Source organism: Orbicella faveolata, unplaced genomic scaffold (assembly GCF_042242905.1).
Source record: "Orbicella faveolata isolate gen_17 unplaced genomic scaffold, um_ofav_v1 contig_34, whole genome shotgun sequence".
NCBI lineage: Eukaryota > Metazoa > Cnidaria > Anthozoa > Scleractinia > Merulinidae > Orbicella > Orbicella faveolata.
In genome coordinates this window covers 31,816,059-31,831,100 of record NW_028301563.1, presented here as the reverse complement: position 1 = coordinate 31,831,100, position 15,042 = coordinate 31,816,059, and the positions used below count along the sequence as shown (strand labels likewise).

The 15,042-nt window shown below is 39.5% G+C and overlaps 1 pseudogene; it reads right to left on the bottom strand.

Annotated features, from left to right (window-relative positions):
* Window positions 1-6,989: 6,989 nt before the first annotated feature.
* LOC149105778 (zinc finger MYM-type protein 1-like) lies at window positions 6,990-8,243 on the bottom strand (annotated as a pseudogene).
* Window positions 8,244-15,042: the final 6,799 nt, after the last annotated feature.

Sequence of the window (15,042 nt, the reverse complement as noted above, 5' to 3'; positions counted from 1 at the left end):
GATTTTTGATACCCTATTTATGACCTGGCCAAATATTCGATACCCTATTTATGACCGTTGCGGCTGGCCCTAAACATACGTTATTAAAGGCTTTTGTTGAAGGTCTTATTGATAATGATGAAAAAGTAGCTTCTTCTAAGAAACATACCCAATTCAAGACTAGAGTGCTAAAACCATACCCTATTTAAGAACAAAATGGCCAAAATCGATACCCTAGTTATGACTAAAACGGCTGAAAATCCCGACCCTTTGGGGCCGCACATACCTATATAGCCCATATAAGGGAGTACCCCCTCCCCCCGGGCTGACTAGTTAATGCCTAGAGAATAGGCTTCTAACAGAAGGGGCTGGTTGATTGTAACAGTCCTGAGGTTGTCGCATGGTGATAAACAATGCACGAAAGAGACCGAGTCACTCGATCGTTCTTCGGAAAATCATCGTATTCATACTCGGCATTGTTTGATTAATAAGTTGAACACCGCTGAAAGGATACCGTAATAGCAGCTGAGAAGTTAAAAACAATGTGCTCAATGCATTTGCCTTCGACAAAGAAAAACAGACACATTCAAATAAGCAAACAAACAAAACAATAAGAGATTTCACTTGAGAATACGGGGCAGACACACACTAAGGGCTGTAGTGGTCCCAGTTTTATTAAACGAGTGGATTTTCCAGCCTGGACACCGAGAGTGCTGTGTCAACACGATAAAAGATCAACAACAAAAACAAACAGTCAAGTAGTTTTGTTTATACTGGTTAGCTTACGTGTCAGTTGTTTTCCGTCCAATCACAAAAGGCGAACAAAAAGCTGGGAAGACACGCTATGCGTGGACGCGTGGGAGGAATGGGTCGGGGCGCAGAAGGTACCAAACAAAATCTCGGCAGAAAAGTTTTTTGTTCTCTTCTCGCGATTGGAAATGAAACGATTGTTGCACGGGTTAAGACTGGTTTTTGATGAACATTCCCCATAAGTTTACAGTTTCTCTATTTTCTCAATAGCAAAGAAACATTCACTCAACACTCTCACGCGCGCTTCTTTCCAGTTCAATCGGCTTTACTTTCGCGCAATCAAGGAAATGAGAACAGACAGAATTTGGCTGAATTTGGAAAAAAAACTCTTTCAATAAATAACATTTACTTAAATCGAAGTACAAAACATTACATTACTAACAGAGTAATTTTATATCTATCACATACATAGGAAGCGGAAAATATAAAAGGAAAACAAACTTTAAACATTTATTCAAAACAAAACTACTAAAACTATGAGGATAAAAAGGTCATTACTACAAATCTCAACTGTATTATTAATCTATTCTCTGGCATGCATTGCTATATATTGACATTGGTTTAATTTTTATTTATTTATTTATTTTTTGGGGATTTATTTTTTTTAAGATTCAAAAGGTACTAAAGAAGATAGAAAACTAGGAAATCTTTCTATTTTATGGAGTACTTCCTTTGTTTTGCAATTGCGGGATCATATGTAATATCTGGCAACAAGTAAGCAAAAGCTAAGTATTGCTTTGTGTTGGATAGCGTGTCCGACCTCAGACCATTTATTATATCGGGAGTAAAAATGTTGGATTTTAGTTTTATATGGTTTTCGGCTAGCCATTTTATAAAGCCCTGCCAAAAACAAGACGTCTCGCTACACGACCAAAATAAATGAAAAAGGGACTCTATCTCGGTTCTGCAAAAGGCATAGATATCATTTTCTCTAATGCCTATTTTATTTAGAAAGTCATTTGTCGCTAAACGCCTGTGAAGTAATTTAAACTGAAAAATAATTAATTTGGTAGCTTTCGTGCTGCAGAAAAAGAGTTTGTAGGCCATCTGCCCAATCAATTGTTTTGGAGCACTGAAGGCTGCAGTCGACACACCATTTCTCTTGGCTTTTCCTGGGGCTTCTCCATTTAGCGCCGGCTAGCTTTTTGTATGCCAGTCTATTGAATTTAGGCGCTTTACGAAGTTTAAAACAAAGGTGCTGAAATACCTGTTTCCTTTGTTTCCTTTTTTTTTTCATTTGGGTTTTCTGTGGTATTCCTTAACAATTTTATGCCCGATCCCAAACCGCGATAAACAAGAAGCGTTCCTTAAATTCCTTGGAAGATAGCAAGTTATCTGCGTCTTTCATTAAATGCCTGACGTTCAGTATTCCTTTGAAAGACCATGATTTGTAGTATGTAGGTTTATTTACAATTCTCACAAGCGAATTTTGGCAAACAGGTAAAGGGAGCAAATTTCAACAGAAGTCATTTTATCGTCATGACTGATTTTTAGAATTAGATTTTACATTTTTAAAATTTCTGTTGTAAACGCGTCTGATATATGTACGAACTTTGCCACATCATTTTTGTTGAAGTTACCCTTAAATATAATTACCCCGCCGAAATCGTGTAATTCGGAATCAAAAAATAATTTCCATTTACCATGATTATCATTGTCTAAATATATTTTGACCCAGGTTGGTTTGAACACTTTAATGTCGATCATCCTAAAACTTTCATTGTTATAATCTCCGCATCTCGCTTAATTTTTTCCTCCCCCCCCCCCACCCCACCCCTTCCGCTCCTGAGGAAGCTGTAGAACATGCTGTTAACCTCATCCAGAGCGGCATGATTTGTTGGCAGCGGTGATAAAATAAAAACAAGCTGAGAGGCGATTAAACTTTAAGACAACGATTTGTATTCACAGCATCTTAAACCTTTGAGCCCCAATTACGCATATACGCGTCATTAATGGTCGTGCTCTTTGTACCACTTGTGACGTCATCAATTTAAATGTCATCAGATATTCTTGATAAGCAGATAGTAGAGCTAGGATGGACCTTTCCGTACAACGGTCGATTTTGGATATCGACGACATTCTGACGTAGCAAATTGAAAAACGACGTTATCAGTTTTGGTGCAAAAATGGTGGTAAAATGGTCCATCATGCCTATAATTGACCAAAGTCCCATTTCTAGGCTTTGCCTGTAATTAACACCCAACTTTTTACGGCAGCCAGAAAGAATACGCGAGATTAAAAGGGCCGAGGAAAAGGAAAGGGCCAAGAGAAAAAATTGAGAACGGGTAATGGCAAAAAAAAAAAAATGGGCTTATGCGCTTGCACCGAATTGAAATATTGCACAATTTTGTACCTAATCTTCGGAAAATATATCTTTTTGGTAAAACATAGCAATTTTAGCAAAACCTAGGCCCATTTAGCGTCACGGCAGCCAAGAAAGCTGATTAAACGGTTAAAAACGGGTTTTTTTGGTGAAAATCTGGTCGCAAAAGGGTTAAGCAATCTCTAACCTTTTGTAATTTTTCACTGCAGTTTGCTTTCATGCTAACCATGGGATCGGCGAAATCCAGACATTTAAGGCCATAACTTTGTCTGTCATCATTTATCCGTTCTCCAAGTGGAGAATTGGGCCGTAAGCTCTCTGCCTCCAGGCTGTTAATTGTAGCCTGTATACATCGAGATTCCAGTTTCCGTAATCACAATGTTTTATGGGGTGAGGTGATTGGCCTCACGCCCAACCCCCAACCTGGAGGGCCAGGGTTTTTCTGTCGGGGTTTTCCTTCCCTTAGTCACAGATTCCGGTTATTTGAAGGCGCCGAACACTCGCCTTTTGCCACTGTCTCTCAGCTGCTAGCTATTGCTAGCATTACCAGGGGCTACGAAAACGAGGACGTGCGACATATGACTTCGCTGGCAGAGCCTATATTAGACGGAAAGGCATTTCTCAGCATTTACGGGGAGAGCATTAGTGACCCTTGCTAACCCCACTGGGACCTTATACCAGCGCTTAGCCATGTTAAATCTTTTTCAGCACATAATTTATCATGACGCCCAGCACAAGCCCCAATCCAGAAAATTTCTGTTTTCTTGTTGTTATAAGTTGCAAGCCAGGTAGCGCACCGAAAAGCTCTAGGTCGAGTAAAACAGATGCAAGGGACTTTTTTGAACGGTCTAAAATCATAGAAGTATAAGGTAAGGTAGGGTAAGGTAACTTTATTTTAAGTCGTAAACGTGGGGAGTGGTTGCCCAATCTCTCGAGCCAGGGGCTCATGACAAAAACACACGACCATCTGCAATAACATTACAACTTTCAATTACTATATTCGCTAAGATAAAGTCAGAATTAAAATATAAATTATTCCTAAGAGCAACTAGTCCTAAATTAAAAATTTGAGTTAGAAAATGCAGTTTTTACACTGACACCCTGTAAACTACACACCATTCAGTATCGTCAGTATATCGACGACTAATCTTGATTTCATTTCTATACACAGTGATTTCTTTGATATCTTTGTTTTCTCGTATTTTGTTGGCTAGTATTTCTGCGCAAATGATGAAAATATAAGGGGAAAGTGGACAACCTTGCCTGGCGTCCTCTTTCAGGTGTGAAGTATATTGCTTGCCCATCCGTTATTAAGGACGCAGCTTTCTGTTACGGTAGCACAATTTGATCTAGCTTATTATGACGATCCGAAATTGAAAGAACCCATCCCTTTCCGTATAAAAGACCATTCAACTGTGTAAAACGCTTTTTCAGTCGAAATCTAGAAACATTAATAGTCCGGGAATATTATGAGCAGCAGTGTGGTTTATTAAGCCATCGATTAATCTTTTGTTTTCACCAATAAATCGTCCTTTGAGAAAACCGATTTGGTCATCATTTATTAGTTTCAGAAGTACATTTTGAAGTCGATTTGCAATGACCTTAGCCGCTATTTTACAGTTGGAGTTTAATAGGGTAATTGGTCGCCAGTTTTTAACAACATGAAGTAAAGTTCTGTATCTTTTTTGGGTATAAGCTTAAAATCATCCCACGTCTTTGACTTATAGAGAATTTTCCTTCAGTATGAGCGTAGTTCATAGAGTATCAAAGGTAGTCCGAGATTTCATTCCAGAAAACTTTATAAAATTCTACGAGCAAACCATCCGAGCCTTGTGTTTTTTCGGGTTTCACACTTTTTAGAGCTTGTAAGCACTCTGCTTTGGTTAGCATGCTCTCGCATTTTTCTTTTTCCTCAAGGCTCAATGATTTTGAAGCAGTACTTCCCAAAAATAGGTCGTCAGTAATTCATGAATCATCACAGTATGTTTTGGAGCTGATAAATATTTCAGTAAAAAGGTTTCGCATTATATTCAGACAAAATGTCTTTGTCTGAGCTGGCAAATTCCTTATCACCTTATTTAAGTTGACTGATTACGCCATTTTTGAAGTGCCTTTTTTCAAGATTTAGGAAATACTTTGAATTTTTTGCACCATCTGCATTTTGCCCTCAAGATCGCTACCTTTGTTCTGTATTCAATTATCTTTGCTAGTTTTCTCGTTTTCTTTTCTAATTGAATACTAATCGTTAGCTGTTCGTTGGCCTTATTACACGCTGAATCAATTTGCCTCTGCACTTTGTTCATTGTCTTCTCCAGTTCTTCTTCTTCTCGCAGCATTTTAGCCTTTGTTGTTTTCGCATATCTCAGAGTTTGTTCTCTAACTTTTAACTTAACCATTTGCCATAACAAGGAGGCATTTATTGACTTATCATTTTGATATTCGTTCTTAACATCCTCGATGGTTGCCCTAATTTGAAATAACACACAAACTGCGTTGACAAACTTGACAATAAAAGGCATTGTTGGAAAACAAAAACAAACCTATATCATTTAACTTGACGTTTCGCATGTTTCGACGTACATCTTCAGAGGTGACCGTTTAGGATAAAAGAAAACGGTCATCACTTCTGAAGATGTATGTCGAAACATACGAAACGTCAAGTTAAATGATATAGTTTTATTTTTGTTTTCCAACAATGCATTTTATTGTCATGCTTATCACCGTAGTTTGTGTGTTATTTCTTATTAAGCCACGATGGCCAAAGAACAAGAGTATTTGCCACAATTTGATTTATGTATTCCGTCTCTGATAAAAACGACGTGTTTAATTTCCAAAAGCCTGGTCACCCCGCGGGAGGGGAGTGGGGGGGGGGGGGGGGGCGGGGGGGACTCCAATCGTCGTACCTTTTAGGGGTTAAAAAACGGTTTTGACAGCTCTTAGGGTGTTCATCCTGAAAAGATCCCCAGCGGGAGCGTTTGTGGTATCTTTTAAGGGAGGCGGCGTCGCCGAGTGGTTTAGGGCGCTGGATTTGAAATCTGGAGGTCCCTGGTTCAAATCCTTCGCCCTACCGCTATCTGGATTTGTTCTCGGTAGCCCCGAGTTCAACTCCTCGGCCGCGTTGTGTAAATAGCCAACTGGTTAGCCTCCCACCAGTTGGGATTCTTAACAATTTATGTTATATTTGAAATATTTGTTTATTTATTTACAGTGTCCCCAATTAGCACATTAGTGCTAAATACATTGACACTTAAATAAAGTGATTATTATTACTATTTTAGGGTATTGAGCCGCAAAACATTGACAGGAGATGGAGCATTGTTTTGGAATTATTACCTCTTGGGGGTAAAAAGTATTTAAAGCCACGACCACAAAACAGGATCTTGGTACCTCTTTAATAGGGGTTCTTTTAAAAGTTCCGACGAACACCCACGTTCTTTTTGTATGGGAGTCCACTCCAAGCATAGGCGTTCGGGCAATTTAATCCAGGGGGGAGGGGCGGGGCTGGGAGGTGAATCACTTTAATTTCCCAAAAACATTTCGCAAGTTGGGAAAATTTTTACACAACAATCGAACACAAATTAGGGTCATAGGATTCACTAACATAGGCCTGCAGATGGAGTGGAAATAATCTTACATTTGAATCCACAGTGAGAATATTCTTGTACATGAATCTGGCAAATAGATCACGTTACAAGTAGAACATATTAAAAGAAATAACTGTCTCTGCCATCGCGACGACTGAAAATATCAATAGTACGATCCATGACATTGTTTAGTACAGAGTTGGAATATTCCCTTTCAGTGTTAATCAGTGCGATGTTACTGATACGCTGCTACCTCAGGTTGTTGCGTAGGTAGCTTACGAGCAGGGTCACGTTGGAGCACAAGCGCACGCAGCCGCGAGACGAGAAAGTGAAGGTAGGTTTTCAATCTGCGAAATGCACTGAATGATCATTCTGCAAAACAAGAAAACTCTGGCAACATATCAAATAGATCGTTCTCATGCATTGTGTGCAGTGTTTCTGAAACAATCAAACAGTCATGGTGTGGAACCCGCGCTCACGACGAAAACTCGCGTACATTTTCTGCTTCGGTTCCAGAGTCTCGCCGTCGATTTCGTAAAATTAGCAATGCGGGAGAAGCTTTCTTAATTATTAGGCGCCTTCCTGTGACAAATATCTCCCAACGCAGAGAGTATTTCTTGGTCATTCTTTTCCCTGAACCTGACCTCGAGCGAGGGACGCATAGTAAGTGTTAATGCGGTGGTGCGATTCCAAAGTCAGCTGCATTTGTCTTTGCGTGTGTTCACGTGCATACAAGGGTGATGTCCTGTGTCTGGGTGCCCTGGCTTCTTGTAATTCAAACCGAGAATGGGTCAACCACTTCTTCATTTTCAGACCCATTTCTGATACTATCTACCATACGGCGCTGCTGAAACTTCCTTGAAGAGTCTGAATGGTCATGTTGGTGTTTCTACGGGCGGAAATGACGTCAACTGTCTTCCCCTGAAGATAGCGGCACAGACTATTAGCGCTGCTTACTGATTATTTTCAACAGCAACAGATAGAACTATAAAATGGCGGTAAACAAAGCTCTTCTATCACCGTAGGTTTGGGGATCTTTGTCTGGAGACGGTGTGAGCATAGCTTTTACAATGCGTTCCATTTGTCCGTGTACGGCCTTCACGGCTTCCCACCGGCATGACCACCGCTTGACACTCAATGACTTCAGCGTCAATTTCAGACCCTCACCCAGTCTACGTCTGTGAGCTGTGTCGCCAAACAGGGTGCGTCATTTGAGACTTCCTTCTAAGAAGTTGTACAGAGCCTGCACAGTGCCCAGAACGTAACGCAATGGTTCTATTTGTGTCATAGTATCCTGAAGGGCAAGGTTGAGCACATGTCCGTAACAATGGACGTAGATACACAGCGGGGAGCACTCTACCATTCTTGTTTTATAGAGTCCCTTGTGTATCTAGACCGTTCATATTAGCTGCGCCATCGAATGCTCTACCAACAATGCTCTTGAGGTCCAGATTGAGTTCAGCGATAGAAGATTTCACCAGTTTATACAGTGCATCGCCTTCAGTTGATTTTATGAAATAGAAACCAATGAATGCTTTTTCCTTCATGCCATTCAGCGCAATCTGAGGACGTGAATTAAATTTCTACAATGCCTAAAAAGTGGGCACTGAGAATGAAAAAATTCCGGATTCGTACAAATTGTCTAGTGACAATGTGAAAAACGAAAAAATAAGGTGCGTTAAGAAAACGCCGTGTCGCACTACTTTTAATTTGAGTATTGAGTCTCACCTTATTGTATACCGTCGAATTCCGAAAGTAACGGCTCCCCCGAAAATAACGGCTCCCCGAAAGTAACGTTAATTTTTTTTACCTTCCTATTGAACCCCGAAAATAGCGGTCCACCCGAAAGTAGCGGCCCTAAAAAAACAGAGAAAGTCTCTGTTGTCAACCGCGGGTCATGCGGATGGAACAGCCTGACTGCAGGACTGAACATTGACTTGAACAGCCATCAGTGCTTTTATTTCGAACTTGACTGAATTTTTCTTGAAACTATGATTTATAAACTGTGTTTGTCTAGCAGCAGAGTCAAATGATATACTGTAGGGTAATCTGTTTCATTGCGATATAATGCGACCATTATACTAGGGGGTTTAAAAAAACCACGACGGCAACGGCAGCGGCAATGTCGCTAAACAAAAGGTTTAATGAGCAGAACAATGGCTGTGTACGTGCGTTATGATTCTTGGTACATTTCTTTCCCGTCCTCTGCACACCAAAAACGTGAAATGACCAACTTCTGCGTTGTCCGGAGAGCGTGAACCACGACTGCTATGTTTTTTATTTTCATTTGATATGTTTCAAACCCTGTCCCAGATTCGGTTTTGTGATAGTTTTGACACTGAGAAACAGAGGAAAATGACTTTAGAGTATCGCGAAATTCGTGGGTAGAATATAAAATCAGTTTTTAATCGAAGCTGTCCTCGGCGTCGCGTCGTGGTTTCTTAACCTCCCTACTGTCGATTCGCCCTACAGTACTGTACCAACCGGTACAGGGCCTTTTTTGTTTAATTTAAACAGTCTGCTTTGTTTATGTGGGTAGTTGAGTAACATACATAAACGGAACGTTTAATTTCTTTTGTTACTCGTCCGCTTTGTCTGAAACCATTGTTACTGTACAAACGTTTTTTTAACTATCCGAAAGTAACGGATACCGGCCGAAAGTAGCGGCCCCTTTTAAGGGTATCGAATGGTCTTTGCGAGCATTTGCGAGCATGCGCTAGCAGTGCGTTTATTTTTGCGAGCACGAGCAGTGATGAAATTTGTCTTGTGAGCAGCGAGCACTCTAGAAAATACAGATGACTGGCAGCGAGCACTTCGCAAATTTTCCGCTAGCTGGAACTCTCTTTTATTAAAAGGAAACGTTTTGCGCCAAGTGGTCTGGCTGACATCTCCAAAACAGGACAATAGGCCCAATCGTGGTTCAACCAATCCCAGCAGCTTACAGCAAATATGTAGGTTGCCAAAGATTCGATTTCATGCATTTTAGGGGACAAAGTGTTACGGAAAAGAGTCGTTTATGATCATAAAATTAGACGTAGTAAGTAGCACTGTTTCCCCTTTTTAAATACTATTTTATTCTTGAAACGTCTCAATCTGTAAGTCTTAATTTCTTATTATATGTGTGCAAATTTTTTAACCGGAACAGGTGGCTACATTCGATTTTACAGTCGATGGAATTCCGGCGTTCTACTGAGAACCCTGTGACCGATGTCAGTGGACATACCAGTAATTTAACTATCCCAATTGCTTGGAAACTGCAAAGTTACTTTGTCAAATAACGTCCATCAAGTTTGTATGAGCGTGTGACATCAAGCGGGCCCCTCTTTTTGGGCTCTCAGTTCTGACTGATCCCCCCTTCTTTCATCCTAAAAATCAAATGATCCCCCCAAAATCCCTCGACCCCCCAGGCGATAAATAATGACCGGTCCCTAATATGAAAGGTTTTTTGGGTTATATAATTCTTGGGAAATGTAAACAATTGTAAAAATGTAAACAATGTAAAAATTCAAGGCAACGAAGCTTCATTTGGAGGCTTCTAGAATCTAACCAATTGAAGTCATATAAATCCGACAAGCTCTGAAGATCGAATAGTAAAAGTAACATTATACATGTCTTCATGTCTCTAGAATACTTTCTATCTTCGGGGTGCCTTTCGCGAACAATTCTCACGCGCGTTAGTTTCAATAAATTATAAAACGTCAGTTTAACTGAGGAAACATGTTTCCAGAAACTTTCATAGACTTCAAAGCGCATGCATGTTTCCCAGTTTTGCCATACGGGAATCGAGCAAATTTTAACGGGGCTCCCTAAAGTTTTACGATTGCATGGGCGCTGAGGACGAAAGCTCAAGTAATCTGCGCGCGCTCAAAGGCAAACGTCAGTGTTTCTCGATTTTTATGACGTCAACATGAGCACAAAAAGCAAAACTGACAGTGAATTTTCTCGCGTTTCCTTCGGTGAATTTGTTTTAAATTTGGCTGAGTTGTAACCACATACAATTCCTACAAACTACCTTATTTTTGTTAAAATATGTCAGAGCCAATCTAATATATTTAGAAGAATGACAAATTACAGAATATTGGAAAAACCGTCTGAACAACCTTTACTTTTTCAAAATGTCAGGCAATATCATTTCCATGATGTGGCAAAGTATGAAAAAAATTTAACCGAAGGCAAGTATAAATATTAGGGAGTTTAGGCCAAAATGAGGAATATATCTGCCTGTCATTAAATGAGTTGTTACCATGGCAAGAAAAAATTGGCAACCAAAAAATAAACCTTATTTTAACAGTACCCATACTGGTAAATCTCTACAGGGAAACCTTTAAGACAAATTAACTAAGTTTCCTTTTCTAACTCGCGCTCTGTAGCGAGGGGGTTCGTAAATACTCTAGGGAGCCACCTTAACGGAAATCCAAGCATGCGAGCACGAGCAAGCGAGCACTCATCTAATTTTTGCGAACCATTCCAGCAAAGGTCAAATTTTGGCGAGCACTTTTAAATTAAATGGGACCATTAGATACTCCACCTTTTGCCTGCTAAATCCGAAAGTGATAAGAGCCGTTAAATTCGGAATCCTACGGTACTGATTACCAGTATTTTTATTCGCTGTTTTTTAGTGACGTAATTTCGCGAAACAAATGGAAATGTTTTTAAACTTTGCCCAAATTTCTCTTGTTGCCTCCCCAGCCCGTACGCCTGTGGGTAAAAGGTTTTAGCTTATATTCAAACACAATTTCTTTGTCTCAGCTGGCAAATTCGTTCCTAATAGATGACTGATTATACCATTTTTGAAGTGCCTTTTTCCAACATTGAGGAAATACTTTTAATTTTTTTCACCTTAATTGTACCATCTGCGTTTTGCCCTCAAGATCGCTGCCTTTGTTCTGTATTCAAATATCTTTGCTAGTTTTCTCGTTTTCTTTTCTAATTGAATATCAATCGCCAGCTGTTTGTTGGCGTTATTACACGCTGAATCAGTTTGCCTCTGCACTTTGTTAATTGTCTTCTCCAGTACTTCTTCTTCTCGCAACATTTTAGCCTTTTTTGTTTTCGCATATCTCAGAGTTTGTTCTGTAACTTTTAACTTAACCATTTGCCATAACAAGGAGACATTTATTGACTTATCATTTTGATATTCCTTCTTAACACCCTGGATGGTTGCCTCGATGTCTTGCGTCTCTGATAGATACGACGTGTTTAATCTCCAAAAGCACGATTCCCTTGGATTCGCGTGAAGTGCAATTTTAATTGTCACCATCAGTCGTATGATCTGTTTTAAAGCCCGCCGAGACGTCCGTGCGCGTGACGTTACACATTAGTCTCTGACTCACTAAGAAAAAGTCTAATCGACAATGTATTTCGGGTTTCCTTCTGCCCCGGGTGGTACTCTGTGCGACCCGCTTAGTCCCAAACCCGTAGCCTGTTTATGACCAAAATTTTCGATTTTCTCTACCCTACCTATGACCTGACCAAAAATTTGATACCGTATTTGTGACTGTTGCGGCTGACACAGTTGCGCTAAACATAACTTATGAAGAGCTTTTGTTGACGGTCTTATTGATAATGAGGAAAAAGTAGCTTCTTCTAAGACACATACCCAATTCAAGACAAGAGTGAGAGAACCATACCCTGTTTATGATCAAAATGGCCAAAATCGGTACCCTATTTATGACCAAAACGGCTGAAAATCCATACCCTTTGGGGCCGCACATATCTATATAGCCCACATAAGGGAGTACCCCTCCCCCCCGTCAAGAAGACGACGACTGCTGTTACGAAGAATGCACAGAAACAGCAATACTGGAATAACTGAGTTTATGTTCATTTCTCGTAGGTTTAGAAAAGGTGACCATATCGATTAAAATTGAGATAATAGAAGGTAGTAAAAGGTATTTTCATGAATCGTAACAGGAACGGCGGAGCAGAACGTCTGGGTGGGAGGGAAGACTTTACCCCCCACAATTTCAAGCAAAAATACCCAAAATAATAATTTTACAAATATCTCCAGACCCCCTACAAGTTAGCCCCTCTGGCGCTCGCCTGTAAGCCCCCCCCCCACCCCTCCCCCCCTTCCTGAATTCAAAATATGTTTCGCCATCCCTGATGGTAAGCCAATTTTTTTCCCGGCGAATTGTGAAATGGCTACTTTTTTCCAGAAGTGTGGCAGCTCTCGTAAGCTTGTAATTGTTTTGTTTGTTAGCAGTTGTTATTGTTTCTGGGGTAATGACATTGTTTCTGTTGTTTGTTGTATTTTCCTCTCAAAGGGTATCAAACCATTCATGTGAGACCTTTCAACACCTGCTAGCCGAGCCCGCTTTGTTTTCATCGTGCTTTGTGATTTTTTTAAATTTTAATAAATAAACTAATTCTGTTGCGTACACTTATTACAACGTACTTATTACATGACTGATAAAATGACTTCATTGTGATTGGCTGAGAGCAGGCCAATTTATCGTTAATTCATCATTTGCACTGCGGTCTAAATAAATTAAAGCGCGGGCGTTCAGTTCGCAGTTTTCTCGGTCATATAATAAATGAGTAACCGTTGAACTTTTGAGAAATAATTATTTTAAAATCAGCTCCAACGCTCCATCTAATTTAGTATGCAATATTTGAAACTTTATTTTTTAATCGCTTCGGCACTTTTTTGATGTTTATGGAATGATATTGCATTAAAAGGCCTTTTTCTTCAACACTGGGTAGTTTTCTCATTATTTTGCGCTACGATAGTAATTTGTGAACAGTTTTTTTTGCGGGGGCTTATTTTCGGCCTGATTTTGCTGCTATCAGACGGAAAAAGTTTGCGGCTCGATATTTTTGGTTTAAAGCGAAACTGAAACAAAAGAAATTCATTTTTAAATAGTATTCGGTAACCTCTACTTGGGAGATAAGAATCGGCCGATTTTATTTTTTAGTCGGAAATCATCGGTCGTTTCTTAGGCGCAGGGCCTCTTAAGCAATTAAGAATTTACACTACTCGTGAGATTTAAAAATTCTTTCAAACTCGCCTAAAGGCTCGTCCAATTTTGAGAGAATTTTCAATTATCACGAGTAGTGTAAATTGTTATTGCACTCACATTCATCGATTACCGATACTAATACAGTTATTTACATTACTTACAAAACTTGTATACGATACAATTACTTGCACCACTTACAATACTAATACTTGCAATAGTTACAATATATTTAATACGATTAATTGCGCTACTTACAAATCTTGCACAGCAAATAGGTTACTACAGCATGTTTACTTACAATACATGTCAGTAACTTGAATTGTTAATTTTAGATGATGAAAATATTCATGTATGTGCACATGCGCCTTGTTTCTTTTCCTTTTGTTTCCATTTCCTTTTCAGGAGACTAGGCTCAAGTTATCAAGCGATTACAACAACACCAACGGATGCTCCCACTTTTTTTAAAGCGATTGCAGTTGTATTTTCTTCTATTTCATAGATGTGTTTTAAATCTAGCAAGAATTATAGTTTTGGAAAACATTTTTTCTGTCTACATAGCCAAATGTAATATTTAGCATTTACGCAGCAGATGTTAATTTGAAGTTTATGTTTAGAGCTATCTGGCCTTAGACCCAGCGCTTTATCAGGCTCTAAAGGGTTCCCTTGGCAAGACTGTAGCCATACTTTCAAACTGGTCCAAAACATTTGAGTTTTTGGGCAACCCCAATAGAAATGTGCCAATTTCTCTGTCTCTCTTTCACAGAAAGTGCATTTCTATCTATCGGCAAGTCCAATCTTGTTTCAAAAAGATGTTCGTTGATATTCCTTTATGTAAAATTGAAGGTCATAAGTTTTGTGCCCTTTGTACATTGAAAAGCCATTTGATAAGCCTCTTTCCAGTTGAGCTCTTGTCTTGTCGTAAGAGCGACATCTTTCTGACACTTTTGTTGGCTTTGGTTAGGTGATTCACTTTTTTTCTGATACAAGCACAAGCGTCCCAAAGTCACGATTCGAGAAATCGATCGAATATTTTAAATGATTCATGTAAGCGTATCGAGTGGGACGTGACTACCCAAAGTACACGGCGTTGTGTTACACAATTTGAGCGTTCTACAAGGCGTTGTATGGAGTTAAAAGTAATCAGGGATAAAAACCCTCAACGAAATAAAATGTTACCTTCTTTTCAATTAAATAAAGAAAATATACTCACCTTGCAAGGTTTCTGTTGTCCATTTGGCCTATTTCATCGTTTTAGGGGTTTTTTGAGATGTTTGTAGCAACTTTCTAAATAAACAAGCCAAAGGACTTTTCTGAAAGTCAAGGACGCGTTTGATACAAGTTTCTTATATACAAGTCTACTTGGTTTTGTACTTTTCAAAAATTT